A 27972-nucleotide genomic window follows, 5' to 3' on the forward strand; every position below is an offset into this window, starting at 1 on the left:
GTTAGTACCCTTAGTTACTGTGCTCTACTGCTGGGTTAAACAGAGTTAAGTAGGAATTTTTTTGTATTGATTTGAGAGAAAGAGAGAGACATCAATTTGTTGTTTCACTTACTTATGCATTCATTGGTTGATTCTTCTCTGTGCCCTGATCAAACCGCAACATAACCTTGGCGTATCAGGAGGATGCTCTAACCAACTGAGCCACCCAGCCAGGGCAGTAGGAATTCTTTCCTGCAGAATTTCTCAGACACTTTAACATGCTATCTCTAATTATGAGCTCTAAATTTGTTTCCCAAACTGATTTGTCCCATGCACCCTTTGACCATGAAGCATGCTGCATGTTCGATGTTCCACGGGACCTGTTTACATGTTCTCTACACCATGTTCTCCAGTTGGAAAAACAGGGTCAGGGAAAGATCAGGAGAGAAGCTCACACAGTTACTGGTCACTAAGGAACCTGACCGATGGCCACAGAATCACCACTGAAACGCGGTGAAGCAGTAGAAGTGCCGAGGGGCTGAGGAGAGAAGACACTTCCTGAGAGCAGAGCTAAAGAGAGGCAGGCCTTTTCCAGAGTCTCTCATAGAATTTAAACCAAGTACAATTTTCCCCCCGTGAGCCTCATGTCCAGTTCTTTACCAATGGACAGCTGGAGAGTATTAAAGGCTGCGTGAATATTTCCTTACCTTCTGGAACAAAGATGTTAAACTAAACTGCCAAGGGAAGTTTGGTGACTTATGATGTGTCCTGTGTTATGAGCAGTTTGGTTGGCTGCAAGATTGGTTCGTTCAAGTCAAAAATTAAGTGTTACTATTGAATGAATTTCCACATTTTCCATGATAATGTTGTTAGCTTCTTTCGCTTTTCAAACGTTCCTTATTTTATAGTCAATATTTAACTGGGGTCATAAGTCTGGAAATATTCAGATTCTGAGAAACAAGGGAAAGTCAGGTAAAGTACATCATGTTTCAAAGGTCACGTAAACGTTAGGGAAGCCAAGAGAAGAGACAGTTAGCAAAATAAAACCAGATGTGAATTTGATATGATTACAACATCCCTTCCAATAGGAAGAGTACTTTCAAATCCACTTTTTTTAGTTGGCATGAGTTGCATCACTGAATTCTTTCAAATATGTAAAACACTGAGCAGCTCTTGTCCAAAATGAATTACATGAAGCCCACACAGGGCTTCTGAAAATTCATTTGCATTTGAATGATGCAAATTGTAATTTAGTATAATAAAGTCTATGTAACTGAGAAGGAGAAGTTATATGAACAACCCAAATTCCAGTCAAGTCTATTCCTAGTTCTAATCTGTATGTCCCATCAGAGGTGCTTTTCTGTCAAATAAGTCATATCCTTCCTAACTCTGTCAACCTGCCTGACTATAATAGGATCCAATGTGTCCAACACATTTGGTTGCTTCCATGGACTATATTCTCAAGAATTCCCTAAGAACAATGGACGCTCCTGGCTCATTCTTTGGTACAGCAGCTACAGTATTATGGAGCCACAGTAAGAGTGAACCCCTCTAAGATCTGTTCGGGTTCTGATGTGGAGTTGACACAATAACAAATTGTATTGTGAAAGATTATATCTTTGCTAGAAAAAACAATATTGATCATTTGACTATCAGACTACGTATATAACTATGAACATACCTCCTTATTTTCAAATGCAAATAAGATAACAGTGCAAGAAAAGTTGTCTGATCTTTCCTCAGATGATTCATTCATGTAATTTCTAAGCCTGGCTATTACAACATGGGGAAAGGAAGACTAAGGTCACAATCTAGGGAGAACATAAAGGGGAAATACTATTCCCTTTACTGTGCAGGTGTGATCTGTCACTATAGCATGGTACTGTAGTCCCCTTGAAGCTGAACTAAACTTTTACAAAACACTTTCATAAAAAGTCTGACTTTTCAGACTTAGAAATCATCTAGTGTGCTCACCCAGCCCGCCCCCTACCCCAATCAGGACTTACTTCTTAACTGACAGTCAGTAAGGCTGTTTTTAATGGGGAGGCAGCTAAAAACACATTGAGATAATTACATCTTATTTGTGTGTCTTTGTCCTTTGAAAAGGATTCCATAAACAAAAGCAGAATTGACTTCCACAAAGTTCCTCAGTGCTCTCAGGAGCAACACAGACTAACTCTAGTCTCTCTTTTAAAAAGCTGAAAGATCCCTGCCAGCATTGCTCAGTGGATGAGCATTGACCTATCAACCAGGAGGTCATGGTTTGATTTCATACCTGGGTTATGGGCTCCATCCCCAGTGTGGGGTGTGCAGCAGGCAGCCGATCAATGATTCTCTCTCATCATTGATGTTGCTATCTCTCTCTCCCTCTCCCTTCCTCTCTGAAATCAATAAAAATAAATTTTAAATAAATAAATATTTAAAAAGCTGAAAGACACACCATCCCATCCTCGGAAGGATCTCTTCTCCCTAGAGCCAACCATGACCCATTCACCCAACCATTCCTCGAGGGATGGGTATGGAAACTCAAGCCCATACCGGGTTTGGGTTTTCTCCTTTTCTTACATCCCCTTCCTTCTCTTCTCAAACCATACCCTTCCAACAGTCATATAGATGATCTCCAATGTAGATTTCTCTCTCCAGCTCAGCTCCTGACTGAACCACACGCATGTACCAAAGGCATCTTAATGTCAAAATGTCACGGCAGCATCTTTTCTCTGATTTCCCTCTCAGTTAATTTTATTTACCATCATCTAAGGAAGACACTCTTCAATCATAATAATCCTCATTCTCCTTCAATATACCCTTCCAATAAAACATCCTTGAATTCTGCTTCCTCTTCTCCATGCTCCTTAATTTAGGTCATTACTATTTCCTCCCGGGACTGTTGTGGTACTCTCAATCTGGTCTCCCTGGCTCCAGTCTTATCTCACTTCCCTCGCTGTGGCAGAGTGATCTTCCCAAAGCACAAGAATGTTTGTGTCACATCCATTTTCATCACAATAAAAGATTGTTTCTAACTACATCCCCTTTTATGTCATATAAAAGGTACCCTTACTGGTCATGTTTTGTAGACAAAAAATGTGCAAAGAATTACATTCTTTTTTAGAAGAAGTTTTGAGTTAAACAAAAGAAGCAGTTGTCAGAACGGAAGAACTGCAGCTTTACAAAACATTTCTACACACTTCATCAGTTCTAAGCTGTTCGTTGACAATATACATATGGAGGAAACTACAGTATAAGACAAAGATTTAAGAGTCCCGTAAAAACACCTGTATATTTAAATAAGACATTTTCCAGACCCTCAGACCTGGATAAAATCAAAGAACATGTTCTGAGACGCCTCTCAGTTTTGAAGAAAAAGTTAGTCTTTCATTTCCCCCATCATTAATAACTCCATGGTATTTTGACGCCTGTCTGCCCACACAGATAATAGGGAATTTCTGATAGAGTTCTCTAGTAGGGATAAATGCACTGGGAAAAGAGATTGAAAGGATTGTGACTGAGTAACAGGAAAAGAAACCTTTACTACTTTTTCCCTATGAGGCAGGCTAACTTCTATATCACATGAATTGTCTCTATCACAAGCATCGTCACAGTGGAGATGAAACTGTATCTGTTAGTCTTCAGTCACTTTTACGGAACAAAGCAGAGTGATTTAATTATATGTCCTTTGGTCCCAATTGACTCTCCATTTATTGGCTCTTACAGTTGTCAACAAATACTAAGAGTCACAACTTGGATGTTTCTTGAAACCCCCCCCCCAAAAAAAAATTTTTTTTTCCCAATTTGTTCATTTATCTAAATTTATTTAGGAAAAAAAAAAATTCAAGGATGATGATGGGCTGAACTCAGCCACATTCCAGAGGAGCAGGATTTGTCTTCAACAAATTTCTAAATTCACTTACTTCTTTTTGACAAAATCCATAGTATGTTCTCATTTATAGTGATATAATACTAAAGGCAAAGTTCTTTGTTATGGTTGTTGATTAAGCTTGAAGAGTAATGAACTCTGGGGGGAAAAAAAAAATGAATCATGAATAATAAATTATTCCAATTAGATCCCAAACCTTAAGTCTGACTTTTCTCATCTCAAAAGAAGTGACATATACTCTACAAACAAAATTGGTTTTCTTGCATGTTTATAAGTGTTTATGTAAGTATAAGGCCATGAGTCTTATTCTTCTCTTCCTTAAAAAAACAACAACAACATTTTGCCCTGGCTGGTGTGGCTCAGTTTGTTGAGCATTGTTCCATGTCCCAAAAGGTCACTGGTTCGATTCCCGGTTTGAGCACATGCCAGGGTTGTGGGCTCATTCCCCAATAGGGGGCATGCAGGAGGCAGCTGATGGATGTTGCTCTTTCACATCAATGTTTCTCTCTCTCTCTCTCTCTCTCTCCCTCTCTCTCTCTCTCTCTCGCTCCCCTCTCTCTCTCTCTCTTTCCCTCTCTCTAAAATCAATTAAAAAAAAAAAAAACATTTCAAAAAATGAATACTTTGGCCCTAACCGGTTTGGCTCAGTGGATGGAGCGTCGGCCTGTGGACTGAAGTGTCCCAGGTTTGATTCCGGTCAAGGGCATGTACCTTGGTTGCGGGCACATCCCCAGTAGGAGGTGTGCAGGAGGCAGCTGATCGATGTTTCTCTCTCATCTATGTTTCTAACTCTCTATTCCTCTCCCTTCCTCTCTGTAAAAAATCAATAAAATATATATTAAAAATAAATAAAAAATAAATAAATACTTTGGTTTATATTTTCATTGTCCTTGCATGCTTTGCAATTGTGTCAAGATGCTGGTGCAAATCTGTAAAACCACAGTTAAGTGTTACCAACAGACCCTGAACACATTTATCTTTACTTGTTGTCGATTTAAAAATTGATTTTTAAATGGACCCATTATCAGATATTATTTTAATTGAATTTTCACAGTTCTGTGGAAAATTAACAGAACACACATTTTTGTGGTCATATCACAAATTCTTCACCCTTCCCAGGGACTTTTGAGGGTGGATATATTCATAGACCAGTTACTGCTCTGCTTGTCTACCCAAAAAAATATGGTTTGGATCAAAATTATATAGAGGTTTGATTCTCTGTTCCTAAAAAGAAAAAAATCATTACAATTCTAACTTTTGTCATAAAATAATTTTTTAAATCCTCTCCAGGAACTTGGAAACTTGGAGACAATTTCAGATACAACAGAAAAAAACTTGGTGTGGGGCGGGGTGGTGGGGGGAGAGTTGGAATGGGAAAGAAAGAAGGCATTCTTAAACATGGTATGATACTTGAACAGTACCAATCCCCTACCTAAATGCAATAACAAATGAGGACAATACCTCTCTATGGTGGATTAAAAAAATCAAACTTGTTTGTGAAAAATAAGAGCACTCTGAGAAGATGTGTTAACAGAAGATTAACCCCTGAAATGCAAATAAGATAGGAGGAGACATAAGAAAATTAAGCTGCATTTCTCCGTGCTGACCCAAAGAGATCCAAAGAGATTAAAGTGCATCATTAGCCAACCAAGAATTTTTATAATGTTGCCATATATGAAAATATATATATACCAATTTTTAAGCATAAAGAATACAAACAGTTTTAAACACCTCAAAATAGCACTAATTGTGATTTTTTTCCCTTTAACTTTTTAACAGGACCCTTAATTCATTAAGGACTCATCTTTATATTTCAGCTCTTGGTTGAGGGCCTCTAGTATCACATACGTCAATCCAGGGCTATTTAGAGCATTAACTTAAAATGTCAAAAGTGTAATTCTTCATTACAGCAGAAATAGAATTATAAAAATTAGATCTTTCAATTATACATGACATTTACCACTCTAATCAAGGTTAGCTGTCCATGTGGTTGGGGTCAGAGGTAGAAAGAGAATGATTCTCTACTTCAAAATAATTCTAGCACAGGTCCACCGTTGAGGTTTTGTTTCCACCTTTAGTAAATGTTTCCATTATCTTGGTTCAGAGTCACAGCAGCCATAAAATAGCTATAATTTATTGCAAGTTTTCTATGTACCAAATACAATGTTCAGCTCTTGATGGTTGGCATAAAGGCGTCCTGAAGTACAAAATGCTCAAGTCAGGCTTCATATATTTGAACTCTGTCTCTTGCATAAACCTACTAAACTTCTGTTTGCTCATGTGTGAAATGGGCTTCATATTATCTATGTCATAAGCTTGTTGTGAAAACAATGCAAAAGATGATGAACAAGAAAAATTAAGCAATTTTTCTAAGATCACACACAACTAGGAAGCAGAAGGGCCTGATTCAAACCTAGTCCTTGTCATTCCAAATTTCTGAATTCCCCTAACTTTCCACTATATCACACCTCCTCTGAGGATGACCAGGATGACATGCAGATAGAAGGTACCAAAGAGGATGAAGACACTAACACAAACAGAATTTCTATTCCTGGAAATAGAAAGGAGTGAAATGAACAGACCTTTGGGGTTCCTGCAGTTACCTAAAGCAGACAGGTCCTGTTTGACTCTCAGAGTCTCGGGAAATTATAGCAGTGAGATATTGTTCAGCTGGATATCATGGCAGCTAATAAGGAGTTTCCAACCAACCGGGCTGGACAAACTATAGAAGTTAAAAAATAAAGCCACCCCCAACGAGGAGCCACCTGGATTTGCATTCCCCAAACCTGTGCACCACAGCCAAGCGCAGGCCCACGGAGGGAAGGAAGTGCAAGCCAGAACTGGGACGTTTGAAGCTGCCCCCCTCGGAGACCTTCCCCAAGGCCTCTGGCAGTGAGTGAGCTGCCGGAATAGAGGCCACAAGCTCTCCCCACCCACAAGAGCTGGAGCCACCCTCAGCGGAGGGGGCCGCCTTGACCTATTACTCCAAGCCCCACCTACACCTTCCTGCAGGCGCAGCCTCACTGGGTAAAGGGGTGACAAATTAGAACGGTGAAATCTGGTGCAACCCCCTAGGAGCCTCTTTCCAATAGCTCTGGTGGGGCACCGCTGAGCTGTCGGGCAAGTGCCTAGCCCCCTTCTTGAAGGCCCAGGACCCGTGCCACCCCTAACAAGGGGCCGCCTGGATTTGCATTACCAAAACCTGCCAGCGCCACCAGCCAAGCACAGAACCAAATGGGGGAGGAATTGCAGGTCAGAACTGGGTCCTCTGGAGCCACCCCCTTGGAGGTCTACATCAGGGTCTCTGGAAGTGAGCTGCAGAGACAGAAGGGGCCCACACGCACTCTCTCCTCCCAAGAGCCAGCGCTACCCCAAGCAGAGGGGGCAGCCTCCAGCTATTGCTCCAAGCCCCCGCTGCACCGTCCTGCAGGTGCAGTCTCACAGGGTAAAGGGCTCACAGATCAGAACTGTCAAACTGGTGCCACCCCTTCGGAGTCTCCCTTCCAGAGCTCTGACATGGAGCTAAAAGGAGACCGGCCACCTCCCCTCTCCAGGGCTAAAGACCCACACCACCTCAATCAAAGGGCAAATTAGATTTGCAACCCCAGATTCTCCTGGCCCCACCCCGCTAATCTCATATCTACTGGGGGAAGGGATACAAATCAGAGCTTGCACATTGGACCTGGCTTACTCGGAGCACCCCAACAGGGCCTCTGGCAGAGCACCGCAGACATAGAAGGAGGGATGTCACCCTGAGCGGAGGGGGCTTCCTTATTTTGTTCTTCCAAGCCTTGCTGGCACATCTGTGCCCATACGACCTCACAGGGGAAAGGGACACAACTCAGAGCTCGGTCATCAGGTGTGGCCCCCTTGGAGTGTCCCCTCGGAGTCTCTGACGGAGCGTGGCTGAGCTAGAAAGCAAGCAGCTACATCCCCTCTTGAGGTCTGAGGGCCTGCATTCCCCCAATCACAGGGCAGATTGGATTGGCACTCCCATTTTCAGCTGGCAACCGATCGATGTCTCTCTCTCACATCAGTGTTTCTCTCTCTCCCTTCTTCTCTCTAAAATCAACTTAAAAGTTTTAAAAACTTTTACGTGTATTCATTGATGCTAACATTCACCTTTTCCCACGTTTTAACATCTCTGAAATTGGAATGTGTCATAGTAGCTGGCATCTTATTATCCCCTCAGCCACACAGTAGGCACAAAGTCCCTGTCATTGCAAGGCACACATGAACTTGGTAACAGATATTCATCCTGTCATTATCTCAATTGAATTAATGTACATTGTTTGTATTACACGTGTTCATTTCACTGCTATTTAAAATGTCTTCAAAAGTAACACTGTGATTTGGCATAGAGATGAAAAGTCATCGTATATACAAAAAGGCATGTAAACAGAGCAGCAGCCAGGAAATGCTATATTGGTGCAACAAATATTCATTATAGGGAGAATGATCACTACTACTTCAAAGCAACAAATCATGGAAGCGCTTTATGGAACCTAAGCAGATGAAGCTATGTTGCATTTTGCTCTCTGGGGCATATGCAAAAGAAACATCTTCTACTGGCCAAGTAATGCAACTAAAGGCAAAAGAATTGCCAGATCCCTGGATAGATGAAAGAAATGTCAAAGCCTGGTGTCACCAACAAATGTGATATGCAAGGTGATCATTAAGGCTTTGTGTCACAGCTTAATTGGAAACATTTTTGTCTTTCATAACAGTATGTAAAATTATAATGTGCCCTAGCCGGTTTGGCTCAGTTGATAGAGCGTCAGCCTGTGGACTGAAGGGTCCTGGGTTCAATTCCAGTTAAGGGCATATGCCTGGGTTGTGGGCTCGATCCCCAGTAGGGGGCGTGCAAAAGGCTGCTGATCAATGAATTCTTTCTCATCAATGATGTTTCTATCTCTCCCTCTTCCTTCCTCTCTGAAATCAATAAAAATATATTTAAAAATAAATAAGTAATAAAATAAAATTATAATGTGTCCTAAAGTCAATGGTATCTTAACAGATTTAGAATAAAAACCTCCTGGTAACTTAGGAAACACTTTGGACTTAAATAAAAATAAAAAAGCAGAATATAAAATGGCAAACAGTCATGACTATGTAGGATAATTTTAAAATAGTGTGAAAAAACTGAAAGGAAACACATCAAAATGTTAAAAGTCTGTAAAATATGATTATAGTTAATTTTCTCCTTCCATTTTATGTTTTCCAAATTATTCAAAGAATTTTGTTTTTAATTAATTAAAAATAATATTTAAAACATTAAAAAGAGAGATGAAAATGCACCCTCTAGGCACCCATAACTTCCTTTATAACCCATTATTGTTATTTATCTAAGCCTTTTAAAAATCTTTTTATATTTCATACCCTTATTCTTCTGTGAGAAGTATAGTCTACTTCTCATACCTCCTACCGGGTATTCCTGGATTGAGCCAATGAATGTTAACCCAATCTATATTCCTCACACTTTCATAGCATTCAATAAAACTTTCTTGGCCTTTGCCATTCCAACCACAAATGCTAACTTATTAATTTTTTTCTCTAAATATTGAAGCTCTTTCAGAAAAATTAAGAACCTTTCCAAGCTGTCTTTCTTAGTACTTACAATTATTCCAAGTTTGCTACTTTAAGCTCTTCTGAAATCCAGTCTATTGCAGACCAAGCATATTTTCAAGTTATTCAATTGTGGCATCTTTCCATTTCTTTCCTATATGACAGAAACTAAGAGGGACAAAGAGGAAACACAACTTTGCCTGGATATATTAGTGATCGAAAGTCCTTTTAGCTGGCTTATTTTACAGACAGGAACTTTTGGGTAGTAACTTAATACCAAACCCTAGAGTTTCTGAGATCACTGGGAAGATGAATGAGGAGAGTCGAAGGAGGAGCTGGCACAGAAAGGAGACTTCAGAACCAGGGGGTCCTGAACAAGCTGGATTCATGCTGGGGAATGCATCCCCAGGCCATCTTTCCCTCTGCCCTGGATCTAGGTTTCATTTCATTTACAAAATCCATCTCTTATCCCTCTCGCTCTTCTATGATCGAAATAAAGAGTGTCCAACTGCCACAGACAGCAGTATGTTGCAAATAGAAAGCAAGATGAACCCTAACTTCACATATTTGGGCTCCTCATCAGTCAGTGGCCGAGAGAAGATTCTCCCCAAAGTGGCATCTCTATTTGTCTCTGCAGTTAGCAAGCTCCCGTCCATCCTTGAGCATCATGAACTCTTCTGTCATTCACAGAATCTGTGGGTGACCTTCCTGTAGATGAGGTGAGAGTATCAGACAGCCACCAATCAATTCCACAAATGAAGGTTGCCATGCCCCCAATTTAGCCTTCCCCACTGGCACCATCAATAAGCCAAGTCCTTAGATCAAAATTTGATTATCAGAAGCTCTGTTTTCATTTCAAGTCTCTCCTATAAGTAATCTTATTTGATGATGCAATTATAAAAATCCTTTAGGCATTTAACCTGTAGCCCATTAGCATGTTCAACTGCCAATTCATGCCCTATCCCACCCCTAATTTGTTAAAATAATAAATAAATAAATAAATAAATAAATAAATAAATAAAAGCTGTCTTTAATGCTACTCATTTAAGACTAATAATAAAAGTCAGGATTAATCTAAGATTGAAGTCAAGGCTTATTTTACTGAAGACAGACTTTCCCAGAGACTTGGACACAGAAGCATGATGGAATAACAGGGGGTGCAGGGATGCCATAGCCATACATACAGAGCTTATTTCAAATCAGAGCCACAACACATCAGCTCAGCACAAAGAGAGGGACATCCTGGGTACAAATTTGAAGAAGGAGCGGGAGGGGCCTGCTAGAAGTGTCTTGACACTGTTCCAGAAAAACCTAGACTTTTGTAAAGTCAGAATCTGCCCAAAATAGTAAAATAAGGATACATCTGATTGCTGTCATGTGAGATGTTCATTAGCATTTCACGCAGGCAGACAGAAAATTACTGGAGAAAGGAAGAAATCACATTCCTCGCTCATCCCCCACCAAGAGCTACAAATTTGGCATTTCTGCACAGGAGGAAACCATTCCCTGCTGGCAACAGACTCCTCATCAGCCCAACCCACAGGGAAAGCACAAAGAAAGCAAAACACCCCTGCGTGGTTATTGCTCTCCATACTTTGTATTTATCAGACTTAGGAACATTTTCTGGAATCATTACATACACTCTCTTTTCACCCAAAGTACTTTGCTCCCTACCTGAATTCTGCTTACTTCATTAGAACAGAGGTATAATTAGCTTCTTGAATGATCAATATACTAGAAATCTGCGGGAATGGGGAGAGCGGAAAGGAAAGGCATCATTGTGCCCAGAGCCCTAGAGAGAAGCTGGTTTCATCTATGTCCCAGCCCCATTCTCCCAGTGAGCACTTTTCAGAAGTGGGGCCTCTCTAATCATTTACGCGGCTTTCCAGCCCCAAATGATAAACCAGCCCTGATGCTGGGTTTGACTTTCACCTTTGAGGTTATGTTGGTGCTTGCTACTCTGCAAGTTCCCGATCATCGGCAACAGGCGACCTAAGAAGTAAATGGAGGCAAGCACTTCTGATACTTTTCCTCATTCTTCATTGCACTGTGCCGTGCCAGCACGGCCAAGGGTGAACCTGAGTGGGGGCGGTGAAGGATTGAGAAAAGACAGACAGGAGAATGAAAGCTGGGTCTCGGTGGGACGCTATCCTCTCTGATGGAGAGCTAGCGACAGCGCCACGGACTACAAGCCGTGTCTTTATTTTATAGCCAGATGCCACGAGGCAAAGTAAGGGCGTGGTCAAGATGTTTACAACATTCTCATGGGTTTCGATCCTACTCAATTACATGCACCTGAACTCTATCAAGCCCACCTCACTCAGGCACGCGGGACCACGTGTTCGGACCATAGGTTCAAGCTTACAACTATAGCTCTTGGCTATAATTGTGCTGGGAGGGCTCTGCCCTCCAAGCTGGGACTTGCACGTGGCAATGAGAAGACTGTGCCCTCTCATTAGCCTGAGGCTTGAACCTGTCCAAATACTGTAGCCGCTCTCCACATTGCACCTTTTGGCAAAATTGATTAACATGGAGCAAAGTGAGTTGTTTTGAATTTTACCCCTTCCTGCTTTAACTGCCCTGCTTCTAGTGGAAAGGTAGTAAGCAGTGACATGGTCTAAAGGCCATGTGCTGAAGGGATACAAAGGAAGCTGGGTAATCAATGCCTGAATTCTGGAGTCAGTTAGGCATCTGAGTCACTTCCCCCGGAAGATGAGGCCTTCATATCATGGCAGCCTACAGTGACCAGTCTGTGGCGGGGGAAATGCTTTGTAGTATAAGTTGGTGCTGATGAGAGGACAAAGTCAGAAATGATTGCGTTGTCTTAAGTGTGTGTCTTTGAATTGACTTTCTGTCGCCTGCCTCTAAAAGCCCTCGTGTGGCTGCTTGCAGAGGACTGGCAGCTCTCAGCTGCTGCTGTCCCTCTCCATTCCAGGCTCACATCTCAGACCACAGCACCAAACCTTAGCACCCGCTTTCTTTTCGTTCTGCATTTATTCCACGTCATGCAGTTCTAACGGTCCGTCACTTAAAACAATAAAAATCAAAAAGAACAACCTGAGAATATTATTTAAACTTTTAGAAATTGTATGTTTACAGAACATTCAATGACATGGGAAAGTGCTCATCATATAATATTAAATGAAAAAAAGGATTAAAAAATTATGTATGCAATATTATCTGAATTGAATTTATATGTGTCTCTGTATGTGTGTAATTTCAAAATATTAATCTTGATCATTTCTTGACAATGCAATTAATAATTTTAATTTTCTTCTTTATGCACTCAAAAACATATGAAATTGAACATTTATCATTTTTGTTAACAAAAATAATAATTTTTTCAAACTGCTACACAGATGTGAAATATTCTTCAGTTTAAACCCGAGTTTTATTGTTTATTTAGACGACATTCTATTCTTCTAACTCCATTTCCTATCCTCTGGATTCCCCAAGTCCCACATGGTTCAAATTTGTTTCCAGTGTCCAGAATGCAAATAAAGTGAGCAGGCTGACTTCTGGGTGACTCCTCAGCTCCGCATGTGTCAGGAAGAGGAATGAGCCAGAAGAACTGGCTTCTAGTCTCCATCCTGCCCCTGGCAGCGATACAGGGACCTTGGGAAATCCCTGTGAGCATCCTGGGCCAACTTCTCCCCATATACGAACTGAAAGGTTGGGCTGGATGACCCCAAAGGCCTATCTTGCTTGAAATTTCTACTTTTCATGAGCTGTGGGATCCAACTACAGCAGAAAGTTCCAATCACCGTGCGTGTGAGGTGACCGCAAAACTCCATTCACAAGGCAAACGATTCTCATTCATCAGGAAGTGGTGAAAGCCAAGAGTCATAAATGTCCAGGAGATCCAACAGGCTGTTTTATCTCAGAACAAATCTCTCAGGAAAAATACTCACTAAAGATGTAAACAACATAATTTGATGAACAAGAATAGATCCAGAGACAAATGGTAGGGGAGTTGGGTGGGGTTAGAGAGCAACCAGAGGACTTGTATGCATGCATATTAGCATATCCAATGGACACAGGCACTGGGGCAGTGGGGGCTTTCCCAGGATGGGAATGGCTGGAGGGTGGGGGGTCAATTGGGGAAAAAGAAGACATATGTAACACTTTAGACAATAATAAAAGAAAAAAGAAAAGAAAAGGAAAAAATATTCACTAAAGATGTAAACACAGCCAAATACCCACAGTGTTGAAAGGGGGGAGGGGAGGACTCAAAAAGCCACAGGCAAGATGGCCTTTCGGAAATACTAAATTATGTAATATGTCAAACATTAAAGAAGAGTTAGCTATATACCTAAAAATTAAATTTAATAGAGTCTAAATTCACCTGAATTATCAGATAACTCAAGTATAAACACCTGAAATGATTACAATAATCTAATCTGAACAATTAGCTATAGGAAATATCATTCTTAACTTAGATGAAATTATTGACATTTTTAAAATTTTCATTCTTTTACATTTATTAAATTTAGTGGCCTGGTGCACATAATTTGTGCACATTAAAAGGGACTTAATTAGAGGAAATATTTTAATATTGCTATTTGACCTTTCTCAATAATAGAAGTGTCAGAGATGAAAGAAAATTAGTAAAATGTATATGAAAATCTTCCTTCTGTCAGAGTCTGGGACGCGCTGAGGGACCCAGAGTCAAGTCCCCGCCCACCCGCATGTGCCTCGAAATCGCACGAGACCCAGACCCAGCCAGACCCACCCCCGTCAAACCCCACAGCCTTAGGTCTCCTGTCAAGCCCCACCGGGTGGGGAGTGCAGCCTGAGGCCCCCCCATCAAGCCCCACCAGGTGGGGGGGCGCGGCCTCAGGTCCCTGCTTACCGCTCATTAGGGCTCGTTATGGGAATCCTGCCTCCGCTGTGGGTGCAGCCATCTTGTGACAGTGTGATGGCATGAGAACCACCTAGGCTTTTATTAGTAAGATTGGGGTAACATTGGTCAACATGAACATATAGGTTTCAGGTGTGAATTTCTATGTTACAAGATCTGTATGTTACACTGTGTGCCCACCACCCAAAGTCAAATCTTCTCCTGTCACCTTATATTAGGACCCCCTTCTCCCTCTACCCCCTTCCCTCTGGCAACCACCACACTGCTGTTTGTGTTCCCCCAAGTTTCAGTTTTATATCCCACCTATGAGTGAAATCATATGGTTCTTAGCTTTTTCTGACTGACTTATGTCACTTTAGCATAGTGTTCTCAAGGTCCATCCATGTTGTTGCAAATGGCTCTATTTCATCCTTTCTGTGGCTGAGTAGTATCCCATTGTATACTGTATACGTACCACATCTTCTTTACCGAGCCCTCTGACTCAGGGCACTTTGGTTGTTTCCATGTCTTTCACCGTGAATAATGCTGCAATGAACATGGGGGTGCATGTATCTTTGTGACTACATGGTTCTGCGTTTTTCAGGTATGTACTCAGGAGAGGGATTGCTGGGTGGTAAGGTAGCTCTATTCTTAATTTTTTTTTTTTTTTGAGGAATCCCCAGACTGCTTTCCATAAATAATTGACATTTTTAAATTTACTTCTTAAAATGATACAAGTAATACATAAATGCACTGTAAAGTAAAATCCAAGCTATAGAGAGGTACATAGAGTAAACAAGTGGAAGTTCCCCTTCAAATGTCCCCCGCCAGCCACGGGCAACCTATGCTTTAGACCCTTTTTCACTTAAATGGACCTCCCTTCCCATGGTTCCTATGATCTCTCCCGAAACATTACAAAAATATCTGTAAATATCACATGTCTTTGTTCTGTCAGATTTAACCAAAAACTTGGCGAATTTCTTACTAAGATGGAATGGTTGTTTTCAAAGAAAAATACAGCATTTATATCTTCTAGAATTGATTCTAACCATTATTCTCTAGCTCTGCTGATCTTTAAAGTAATAAGCAAATAGCCCAGATATTCAAGGAAGAAATGTTCCTAGGACAGCAAGAACAGCACAGAAGCCTTGGCGAGTGCAGTTTCTGGCCTCACAGACACGGGCACATGCAGATCTTCATTAGCTCAGACTCTTAACTGAGCTCAACAGATGCCCCCAGGTTAGTTACCATTTGACAACCCTTCTGTGGGCGCTGCTAGGAAACAGCATCACCGCTCCTCCCTCTCACTCTTCTTCTCACTCTCAGCTCTGCCTTCTCTGCAAAACTATTCTCAAGCAGAGCTGCAGGTCGGAGAGGAAGAATCGTGTATTTTGGAGGTACTACAAGTCTAGAGATGGCTCTTAGAGATCTGCCCCTAAGGCTTCCTTATTTAAATGCTGACATGGACAACGTAATACTGGCAAGACCAATTCTGTGGAAAGACTAAAAATCAATGAAGATTTTGCAGAGATCAATGAAGTGTAGAGCCTTTAGGAGAAAAAAAAAACAATTGAAGGAATTAAATACAATTAACCAAACAGCTCAAGTCTCAAAAATTATATTGGGTTCAGAGGTGGGAGGGGGAGGAAGGGGAAATGATGATGCTTTTTTGTTAAACTAGAAGGAATATACTATATCTACTAATAAAAACTATTATTTATTGACTGCTTACTATTCTAAGCATCTTACATAAGTTGAACGATTTAGTTTCACAACAAACCTAGAGTAAGACACTTATCATCTCCATTTTTAAAATATATTTTTATTGATTTCAGAGAGGAAGGGAGGGGGAGAGAGAGATAGAAACATCAATGATGAGAGAGAAGCATTGATTGGCTATCTCCTGCATGCCCCCCCACTAAGGATCGAGCCCACAATCCAGGCATATGCTCTGACCAGGAATCAAACTGTCACTTCCTGGTTCATAGGTCAACACTCAACCACTGAACCATGCCATTAGGGCTATCATCTCCATTTTAAAGATGAGGAAACTAAAGAACAGAGAGGCAGTCAGCTTCATCCTCAAAGGATCTGGGCTCCCCCTCATAGTAGCAAAATGTCTGTAGCAGTGTCAGCCTTCGCATCTACTTACCACATAATCCAGAGGAAAAGAAGGTCTTCTCTGGAATTCACATTCTCATTGGCCTCATGTTCTTCCCATGTGATCCAGGACACTGGGATATGCTAAGACTAAACCAATTAGGACCACCTCATTATACAGGGGTGGACAAAAGTAGTTTTATAGTTGTGTTGTACATAAAACACACATTTATTCTTGTATTATTATCTATTAACTAGAGGCCCAGTGCATGAAATTTGTGCACGGGGCGAGGGATCGCCTCAGCCCAGCCTGCACCCTCTTCAATCCAGGACCCCTTGGGGGATGTCCCAGGAATCGGTCCTAAACGAGCAGTCGGACATCCCTCTCACAATCCTGGACCACTGGCTCCTAATCGCTCACCTGCCTGCTGGCCTGGTCACCCCCAACTGCCCCTCCTGCTGGCCTGGTTGCCCCCAACTGCCCCCCTTGACAACCTAGTCACCCCTCACTGCCCCCCATCAGCCTAATCACCCTCAACTGCCCCCCCTGCCAGTTTAGTCACTCCTAACTGCACCCCCCGCAGGCCTGGTTGCCTCTTACTGCCCCCCCCTGCCAGCATGGTTGCCCCTAATTGCCCCTCCTGCCAGCCTGGTCACCCCCAACTGCCCCACCCTGCCAGCTGTGTCACTCCACACAGCCTGCTGTTCAGTCGTTTGGTTGTCCCTCACTAACCCCCCTGCTGGCCTAGTCGTAGGCAGCCATCTTTGTGAGGGTGTGAGGGTCAATTTGCATATTACCTCTTTATTATATAGGATTATTGTATTATTTTCCAGATGAACAACTGTAAACATACTTTTTCCCACTCCTGTATACATGGAAATATAAGTAGGGTTAATGTCCTTTAAACTTCCTGGCTGAGAATGGAAGTGGCAGGAAAAGGGGAATAATGCATGCTGGAGAGGGGACTGCCAAATGTGTACCATATTACTTATCAGCCAGAATGAGAACAGAAAGTTTCTCCAACAGTACAATTATAATCATATTCCAGCTTGAAATTATTAATTCCTATTGGCACTATTTGTTCTGGAACAATATGCTCTCCATGCAATTACATTTTCAATAAATGTCAAAATTTTATTCTATCCCTTCTTCCCCAAAATAAAATTCTCCCAGGGACTATAGTAAGTTTGCAATACATGTTGGGGAAGCATGTGATCATTTTTATCAGGAAATTTGATAGTGCTGAACTACACTATCATATATTTTGTGATCAGAGGAAAACCAAGGTTTCAAATGAGAAGATTCTCTTTTACCCAGTTATCTTGTATGTAAGTGTTATTTCACCCCTGAGTTATGGATTTAGTGATTTGCTTACACACAAGCAAAGCACACAAGTGAAATCAAGAGCCGTATGAGTCCTTATGAAGTACTCAGAATTATTCCTCTACTTTATTCTAAACAGATAATTAGCTATCCAATTCAAAAAATGTTCTCAAATGAAGATGCCACAGTGTTCCTTGGGAACACATTTTAAAGTTTAATGATCTTCACTATAAGCATGTTGCTTATATTAAAACTAATGTTGAATTCAATTTAATCCAATGAATATTTGTTAAATATAGAATATCTACTATGTGACCATCTTGAAGCTCAGGCCCATGTCTCAATAGAAAATGCCCTCTCCATTAGCCCTCATGAACTTGAAGACTAGAGTTGGTTAGATATAAGTTGATCAACATATATGTATTTAAGCGGGTGTGTGGGGAAAAGTGGCATGCAAAGTCATGTAACCATCACTCCCAACCTTACTTCTCCAGGATACATGTTACCACTTCATTTTCCTAGTCTTTCAACATTTCTGTGGCTTTCCTCTGAACCTTCTGCTAGCTTTCCACAGCTATGATAAACTGATGTCTCACAATTGAACTCCAGAAATAGAAACAACCAAATGGATCCTAGGAAAAAAAATGGTGGATTATTTTGGGAACCCAGATTCCCAACCACACACTATTACATTAAATTATGCTTGAATGGAAAAGAAAAATAAGTATAAAACTGAAAGAGTAAACAAAACAGATATCAACTAATAATCCAGGGAAAAACACATTGTTACTAGGCATGACTAATTCAATAAATCCCTTAGCTAACACCAGCTGTCCATATCGAGCAGACCAGCAACCATTCCCAGGCCTACAACGCACTACATGCTGCTTCTATCAAGGCTTAGCAGCTCCAAAGTTCACTCAGTTCTGCTCCTGAAGAAGCTTCAATGCCATTTCAGACCTCTCCAAGGTAATTCAAAGCTCCAGAGTGGGCATATCAGGGGGTGACTGAGGTCATCTTGTTTAATGCAAGAATCCCTCTACAACCGTGGTTTCATTGACTCAGCAATGGAAAGCTAGGCAAGTTGTCAAGTTCCAAATATTGGGAAGCCATTTCTTACACTAAGTCAAAAAGTTCATATGCCCTTCCTCTCTGTCATTCCCACCACAATATGTCTAATTTTTCCTTCCATGACAAGCCTTTAAAAAGAGGAAGACAGCTATCATTTCCCCTTCTTAGTCACATCTCCTACAGTCTTCTTCATAGAATATCTTCCAGCCTGCATATATTTTGCATCTATCTTTCTCCCTGTCATTTTTATTAAGCAAATGATACAAAATCTAAGTTTGTTTTTTTAAAAAAAAACAACACTTATCTGCTTCCTTTTCTACTATACTTCTTTTCATAAAGATGTTTATATTCATTTTGAGGTCACTCAGAAACGAGCCAACAAGTGAATGAGTATACATCATAATTAACGTGTCGTGAGAATGTTCTTTTTTGTCATGTGTCAACATTTAGACTGCCAGTGTCTATTGAAATAGACGCTGCTGATTTCCTCTGCCTTTGAGTCTCTCTGTATTCTATCTCTCCATTCAGTCAGTTTTGCCCTGTGGGTTAAGGCCAGGTAGCCAGTGTTTCTATTCTGCATCATCTAATTGATCATGCTGGTGTGACATTTCAATCTCTGCTTCATCTGAAGCAGCAGCCTCCTGTTAGAAGATAATGCTGTGGAGGAAAAAAAACAGATCTAGAAAAAGCCTATTAACCTTCAGCAAATGATAGTACGTTTTGTGCTTCTTTTGACACCTGATTATTTTCTAAGCACTAAAACTTTCAATGTATTAAGCCCTAGGTGGGTAAATGATGCTTTTGCAAACAGAGGGCATGAGATACCACTTTTGAGTAATTTTGTGGCAATCACACAAACTGGGAGAGACTGAAGCCAATGACCAGCTATGAAAACCACAGGCCTGGGTTCCAAATATCGAGGCGCTCTTTCTACTCATTTCCACGTTGTTATTTAGAAAACTCTGATGTGTAACTCCAAAAGACAGAATTCAGGCTTTGTCTGAAAGATCTGGGTTATAATCACAAGTTAGACCAAAGTATTCACTGTCCATCCAGCTTCTACTGTGTATGGCACTCAGTTATTCTTTAAGACAACCCACCAAGACCAGGACGCTGAGTTCTGTCTTACCGATGAGGTCACTGAGGCTTGGAGACTTGTGACTTGACGAGGCTCGCCTAAGTGCCAAATGGAGTTAAAATAGGAAGTATAGCAATCATTCATTTGATATAACTCATGATGTGTTTATACTACTATTATTCTTTAGTGTCTATTGTAGTCCTTCCTCACTAAAATCGAATATTACAAAATTAATTTCTGCCCTTACTTGTCCTAGATTTTGACAAGTGACACAGACAAAAGAAACAGTCAGAGGGGAAGAGGGATCCTAAAAAGACTGAAAACATGGGACCAGGGCAGCCAACCCTAATCGCGGCCTCAGTGACTTGAGGGAGAGAAGGAAGCCATCATATGTTACGGATTATGCATGAACACTGCGAGGCTCTCTTGTTACCTGCTGGTGGCCACTCCTCCTTCTGCTCCTTTTTGCAGTAACCTGATTCCAGACTATTTCCAGTAAGTATACAGGACCTTCTGACGTTCTGGCTCTCAAGACAGTACCCAGTTTTTCACTCTCTGGGTTGAGGTATGAAAACTTATTTTTAAAAATGTTTGGGGCAGGAGGGCACCATTTTTTTCTTGCTTATTTTCTGAGATCATTGAGGAATTTTCCAGTGAAATTTTTTTATAAAAATAAGAGAAAGAAATCCTTGGTGGTGGATCCAATTTTTCTTCTAAAATTTTCCAGATATTTCTGAATCTTCACACCACTTACTCTGGGATTAATCATATGAAGATGGTGAAACTATTTTAGGTCACTAAGCACAGAACAATTTTCTAATCTCTGCTTTGCCATTTTCTTTATAATTGTGTGCTACTGACATATGTTCCTTCGTCTGTAAAATAGTGATAATATTAGCTTACTCCAGGGAGATTTTGTAAGAATAATAGAAGAAAAGCCTTTTAAACCCAGCTATGGTAACCACCCCCATAGACAAAGGTTTCTAAGGGATTTGGGAGGAGTGGGAGAGAGCACCGAGGGGGTGGGATGATAGAGGAAAATTCAGAGAAAAAAGCTCAGCCCACCTATGCCTAAGGCACAGCATCCCACCTTTTCTTTCTCTCATACAGCTTTCTCTTGTGATCTACTTCTGTCCTTCCATTTCTCCATTCGATCTCCTCCAGGTCCCAGGAAACTATTATCCCCAGATTAAGGACGCTTGCTTAAAATTTTGCTTGAGATTCTCACATTTCTATATATGCATTGCTGCTTAATATGCAACATACTTTGATGCCATGGATAAAGATTCTTTCATTCAGAAAATTATAGTAATGTGGAATCTGTTGACTTTACCTTGGAGACCAAATACATTACCATTCACTTCCAGTTTTAGTTCTTAAACAGTTGACAAGCTCTACAGCACCATGTCAGTAAAACAAAAGATCGTCTACAACAAACATGTCAAACTCAAAGGCTAACACGGGCCAAATAAACGAGGCATGCGGCCCGCGGGCCATGAGTTTGACATGCTTGTTCTACAAGGTAAATCACGCTGTAATTCTTATACAGGGGTGGGCAAAAGTAGGCTTACAGTTGTAATACAAATAAATACAATAGTTAATAAATAATAATACAAGAATAAATGCTGTTTTACATACCCAAACTGTAAACCTACTTTTGCCAACCCAAAAAATGTATACATACATTTTGAATAATTATAAAGGCAGTGTTTATTAAAATAGATCTCATTTTCAAAGTTGAGCTATCAGCTGTTAAAGTGTACATACATTTTGGGGGCATCCAATATAGTCATCCTTAGAGATAATAAATTAATACTCACCATTGGAGAGCTATGGGGAGGTAGGGTGGGGAGGGTGAGAGACCAACCTCAACTGAATACCATCATGGAAGAATACTGATAAAAACCCACAACTGGATTGGTTTTAAAGGGAAATTACATTTTTTGAAATTACGTATGGTGACAAATGTTAACTAGACTTATTGTGGTGTTTCACAATGCATACAAATATCAAATTATCATGTTGTATACTTGAAACTAGTATAATGTTATATGTTAATCAGACCTCAATTTTACAAAAAGAAATTACATAGAGAAAAGCACATTTCTTTTGGTCCATCCAATTAAATAACACTGAGCTCCATCAGTAGCTTGGAAATGCCCCCTCTTTGAGTAAAAGCACTTAGTTTGCAGAGAATATGTATCAGTAATTACAGATCAAGGCACTAACACAAAATCAGAATTCAAAATAACTTAGAATTGTTTTTTGTGATTACAGTTGTCATAGCATTTTTAGATTACTATAACTTACTTTAATAGTAAGCACTAAAAAGTTAGCCTCTTAATTATATTTGTACATAAATCTAAAATAATGTGATCACTTCACTTTTAATTAAACAACATTTTAGTATTGCTATTGAACTTGATTAAGATGTTTATCCATATATATATATATATATACACACACATATATATACACATATATATATAACAACTAACTCCTTCTATAGGTACAATCAAGACAAAAGATATAGTTACTAACTATCCTGATTCCACCATATCCCTAGGCAATGAGGGGATTTCTTTGCTTTGTGGATGCAGAGCATTAATGTAATGTTGCAGATTTTAAGGTCTTCTCTTTTACAAACTTATAATATCCTTTTCTCTTTCTGTGCAGCAAGTCTGCTATAATTACCTCCCAGAAATCAGTAAAGATACTATTTTTGTCTTTGATTGCCCTTCATCTTTATTTGATTAAAGTACCACATGCTTAATTGGACTGGGTTTACCTCAACCTCCTCAATTCTAAATATCAAAGGTGGCAGTGAGACTGCTGGGGTGGTTTAACAGTCTCTTTGGATTCAGCAGACTGCTCTGGGATAATCAGCAAACCGGCATCATCCATAACATGCAGTTCATCTTCTCCTTCTTGCTGCCCTGCACTGCCACGCCCCCCACATCTCTTCTGAGCACAGGGCCCTTCTCTTTCACGAGACATTTATGGGAATGAGGAGGGTGTGTGAAATCTATTATTACCCATTCCAACCGGCTGAAATCTCTCTTTTAATCTTGTAGGTCTTTGAAAACATTTCAAGAGCTATTTGAGGCCCTGCAGCATTGACAAGAAAGGGCTCACGGAAAACTTCCACATATGAAAAGGAAAGAGAAAAACTTCCACATGTTTTTAAAGGAAGTATAGATTTCATTGTGATGCTTTTATCAGTGAGTGAGCTTTTAAGATACCAGGACAGAGATGGAGGGAAGGAGGAGGGGGCAGGGGGCATTTCTCTTGGCTCCAAGTGGAGCAATATTACATCAAAGTCATTTTCCCACCAGGAGACATTTCAGGGGTCTCCATGGCACAAGGCACAACAGTAACACAGGCAACATTAATGGAGGAAAAGACTGATTTCAACATTACCCTCAGTGTTAGTTTCCATAGGGCTGCCATAGCAGAGCACCACCAACTGGGTGGCTCAAAGCAGTATAAATTTTTTTGTGTCACAGCTCTGAGGCTAGAAGTCTGAAGTCAAGGTGTTGTCAGGGTGGGTTCCTTGTGGAGGCTCTCAGTGCCTCTCTCCTAGCTTCTAATGCTCGCCAATTCTTGGTGTTCCTCGACTTGCCGCTGTATCGCCCCAAGCAGAGACTCCATCGTGACATGGCATTCTCCTTGTGTGTGTCTGTGTCCCTCTGCACAAATTTACCTCTTCTTATTAGAAAACCAGTCATTGAATTAGGACCACAATCCAAAATCTCTCTCTCCCAAACTCACCTTTATGTCTCTCTCCTTCAGAAACCTCCTCCCTACTTTTCTCCGTGAAATACTCCAGCCAGAACTTCCACGCCACTATACTGATGCACTGACCAAAATAATATGTACCATTTCACAGGACACCCTGGTGCTACTGAGTTAATTATGCCTGCTGGTGTTGAGGTGGCAGAGACTGGTAACTACTTACCTCTTCTTTCCTGGGCACACATCTAGACCATGCTTCCCTTTGTAGTTAGGAATAGCCATAAGACTGACCTCTAACAAGTGGATTGTGAGGGCTGTGAACCACTCACAGGTCTGGCTTATGAAAGTCCCAAGCACAGTGATCTGTGCTCTTCCCCTATCCACTAGCCTGATGCAACAAACACTTTGAAGGCTGTATGAAGAGGATGACAGAGCCACAAGATAGAAGGAGCCTGGGTCTCTGACTAGGAGCCTACAGTCAAAAAATACCCTTTAGGATATAACATAAGTGAAAAATAAACTTTTATTCTCTTTGAGCCATTATGCATTCTTACTCAAGTGTGTTTGTTACAGTAATGAATTAATTAAAATGCACCTTCTTTCTGAGGTGTCCCCATGCAGACTATATGCTTTCCTACACTGTTTTTCACAGGAGCATTTCATGGGGCAATTGTGCTTCTGAAAACACAATAGATGGTATAGGAGAACCTCCCCTATTATTGATAAAGTAAAATAATATTATGAAAGCAAATATTTTTATATTGCATATTACATGAAGAAAAATATATTACATAAAGACAAATACTTTTATTATTAAACGGACTTCTTGAAAACACACCCTGAAATTATTAATGTCTTAGAAAACCCTATCTAATAAAAGAGTAATATGCAAAGTAATCATCACTCCTCTACACCCACAAGCCACGCCCACAAGCCAATCGGGAGCAGGTATGCAAATTAACCCCAACCAAGATGGCTGCGGCCACAGAGAGAGCAGGAGGGAGGCTTGGGTTTTGCCAGCGATGGAGGAAGCCAAGCTTTATGCACACGCTGGCCAGCCGAGGCCTCCACTCAAGGCTACAAAGTTTTAATTATAGAAGATAAATCAATCTCAACAGAAATGGGGGGCAGCCACAGAGCTGGAGAGAGCAGGTGGCTAGCACACCCTGGCTGGCCCAGGCCTCTGCTTAAGGTTACAAAGTTTCAATTATAGAAGATACATAAATCCCAACAGAAATGGCTGCCACCACAGAGCAAGCAGGAGGCTTGGCTTCACTCCAGGCTACAAAGTTTCAATTGTAGAAGATAAATCCAGATACCAGGGCCTCCTCTTGGGTCACCAGGGCATGTGGCCAACCTGCAAACCACCACAGGCCCCTCGCCCAGGCCGCTCCATGCCCCAAGGGAACCCCCACCCTGATCTGGGACACCCTTCAGGGCAAACCATCCAGCCCCCACCCATGCACCAGGCCTCTATCCTATCTAATAAAAGAGTAATATGCAAGTTGACCTTCACTCTAACACACAAGATGGCTGCCCCCATGTGGACACAAGATAGCTACCACAAGATGGCCAGCAGGGGAGGGCAATTGGGAGGGACCAGGCCTGCAAGGGAGGGCAGTTGGGGGCAATCAAGTCTGCAGGGGAGGGCAGTTAGGGGTGACCAGGCCAGCAGAGGAGGGAAGTTGGGGGTGACCGGGCCTGCAGGAAAGGGCAGTTGCGGGGGACCCAGGCCTGCAAGAGAGAGCAGTTGGGGGGGCCCAGGTCTGCAGGGGAGGGCAGTTAGGGGTGACCAGGCCTGCAGGGGAGGACAGTTAGGGGTGACCAGGCCAGCAGAGGAGGGCAGTTAGGGGCAAACAGGCTGGCAGGGGAGCAGTTAGGAATCAATCAGGCTAGTAGGGGAGTAGTTAGGGAGTGATCAGGCTGGCAGGCAGAAGTGTTTAGGGGCAATCAGGAAGGCAGGCAGGCGAGCATTTGGGAGCCAGCAGTCCTGGATTGTGAGAGGGATGTCCAACTGACCGTTTAGGCTCAATCCCAGTGGGATAGGACCTAAACGGTCAGTCGGACATCCCTCAAGAGGTCCCAGATTGGAGCGAGTGCAGGCTGGGCTGAAGGACACACCCACTCCCCACCCCACCCCCCATGCACGAATTCCATGCACCAGGCCTCTAGTAGAGTAATAAAGCACTTTGTTCCATCCAAGACAAGACTATATCACACGCAAAAAGGGCTAGCAGGTGATAAGGTAATAATTTCACTTTCTGGAGATTGTTTCAACAAGGAGAAGACTCATAAGCTGCCTTTGAAATGGAAAACAGGACTTGGGAGGAGAAGTCAAAGCAAGGGCTAAGATAAGAAAAATAGGTTGAAATTAAGCTTTGATATACCTGGAGGAAATGTAGTTCAATTACACTGTATATAAATAATTGCCCTGATTACATCCAAAGAACACTGAAAGAAGATGTGGTCAGGTTCAAAGTGCCACCAGGAAGACTGCCAGGTTAAGGCCACATGACCCCACAAAGTTACATTACTTCCAGGGCTTTCTTCCCTGGGCAAGGCCAAGTTGTCTCCTTCGTAGGTAACGATAGTTCATGTTGTCCACACACATGAATGAATGTAGATCGTGAAGACTCTAAGCTCATGGGAGATTGAGGGATAAACAAGAAAGCCAGCATATCCATCATGTACATGGAGTCATGCAGTATTCTGGATATTCATGTATGTCCTTCTGGCCAGCCCAACCTCTCTGATTATGAATACAATGTGGAAATACAGACCAAAAACAGAAGTCCACTTAGTGAATCTGGCCTCAGAGCTACTTGGACCATTCTGCTTAGTATATGACTACGGTTCATTCATCACCACAACGGGAAGACATCTGCCTCTAGGAGGCAATGCATCAAGTCAGGGAAGATCGGGGCCCTCCAACTTCTTAGGAGAGAGCTTGAATGGACAGTGCCAACTTTAGCTTCTCTCTGTCTTATTTTTCTGCATCCCACACTCACCTGCCCCTCACTCTCACCTATGCCTGGATGGCATATTCTTTCTCATTCTTTGCAACAAGGTTCTTGAGCTTCCTGTTGATTGCATGTGAAGTGCTTTATTTTTTGTTTTTATTAATTTTTAGAGAGAGAGGATGGGAAAAGGGATAGAGAGACAGAAACATGGATGAGCCTCTAGAAGCCACCTGTGCAAAAGTGTTACTCTGGCCCAGGAGAAGCAAGCTGGGCACCTGCTAAGCCACCATTCAAGAGTCTATTTTCTGGAACAAGACTTCTCCTTCCTGAGGCTCTCTTTCAAACTGCATATTCCACTGAGTTGGGAGGCAGAAACTCATTTCCTGAGCTGGTCCATCAGATGCAGCTGCCAAGGCAAGAGTTCTCCAGGTGTCTCGAGAAATTGGGAAAAGAGAACCGATGAGAAGGCGAAAGGAGAAGGAGGAGGAGGTCACTCAAGGGCAACCACCTACTTCTCCCTTTTCTGGGACCAATCCCAGAGTAAAGAATTTGTTCCTGTCTTGAGCTGGGATGCTAAAGCCATTATTTATAACCTACAGTCCCCCAAATCAGGTGTGACTACTCACATAGGATGGTAGCCAGAAGAGGCATGTCATAGTGGGGATATTACTACAGCAGATGGTGGCCATGTGAGCTACAGTGGCAGCTTGTTCAGCGTGGATTCTATTCTGCTTTAGTGGCATCTGTTTCCAAGCTAAGGCTGAGCCTCCAGATCTGCTGACACGGCTCCTCCAGTATCCAAGTCAGTCGTCGGCTCAGCATCCGGACTCCTCAGGCTGCGGACAGGCTGCATTGAGCTCAGGCAGAAAATGGAATTTCCCTTTCCTGCCTCATTAAAGGAACCATCTGAGTTCACTTCTCTAACAGGAGCAACCCTGGCTGAATTTAGTCCTACACAGTGATAAGCAAAGGCATCAAATTCCATCATCCTTCCTCTGTCTTGGTAAGAGATGCACTGGAATAAGAAAGAAATCTCTGCATACGTCCTCACTCCCATGGGGAATATACGGCTCCATCTGCCATTGCACGTGCCAAGTGCTATGGATGGCAGTCCATTCTAAGAAATCATAAAAAATCTTTACGGGCCACACTCTGCATTTTTACCTTCATTGAGCATGTCACTGGGCACCAGACAGAGAAATGCTATGGGTCACAGAATCTCATTGTCTATGTTCAAGAAAGAAAGCCATTCTGAAGTTTCATCTGCAATATCCAGATAATGAAGATACCACATTGATAAGATTTTTCTTATAATATCTCTCATAACCCATTACTCCATTGCCCATGTGTTGACCCAGCTTTCCTTTCAGCTTCTTCACCCCATCTTAGGCCTGAGATTTGTTGTTCCAGTGTGAGAATGAGAACATGGACTTCATTAAACCTGCT

The 27972-nt window shown here is 41.7% G+C and overlaps 1 protein-coding gene across 6 annotated transcripts in view; it reads right to left on the reverse strand.

Moving 5' to 3' along the window:
- KCTD12 (potassium channel tetramerization domain containing 12) overlaps positions 1-27972 on the reverse strand; it is a 155131-nt gene that overhangs the window by 55870 nt on the left and 71289 nt on the right. The window contains exon 4 of one of the 6 annotated variants that reach the window (XR_008556748.1): positions 14526-15806. The exons of the other annotated variants lie outside the window; for them this stretch is intronic. The gene's annotated coding sequence lies outside the window, so the exon portion shown is untranslated. Of the gene's footprint in view, positions 1-14525; positions 15807-27972 lie in introns of those variants that run through there. 6 annotated transcript variants of the gene reach the window in all.

The sequence above is a fragment of the Eptesicus fuscus genome, chromosome 8 (assembly GCF_027574615.1).
Source record: "Eptesicus fuscus isolate TK198812 chromosome 8, DD_ASM_mEF_20220401, whole genome shotgun sequence".
Classification (NCBI taxonomy): domain Eukaryota; kingdom Metazoa; phylum Chordata; class Mammalia; order Chiroptera; family Vespertilionidae; genus Eptesicus; species Eptesicus fuscus.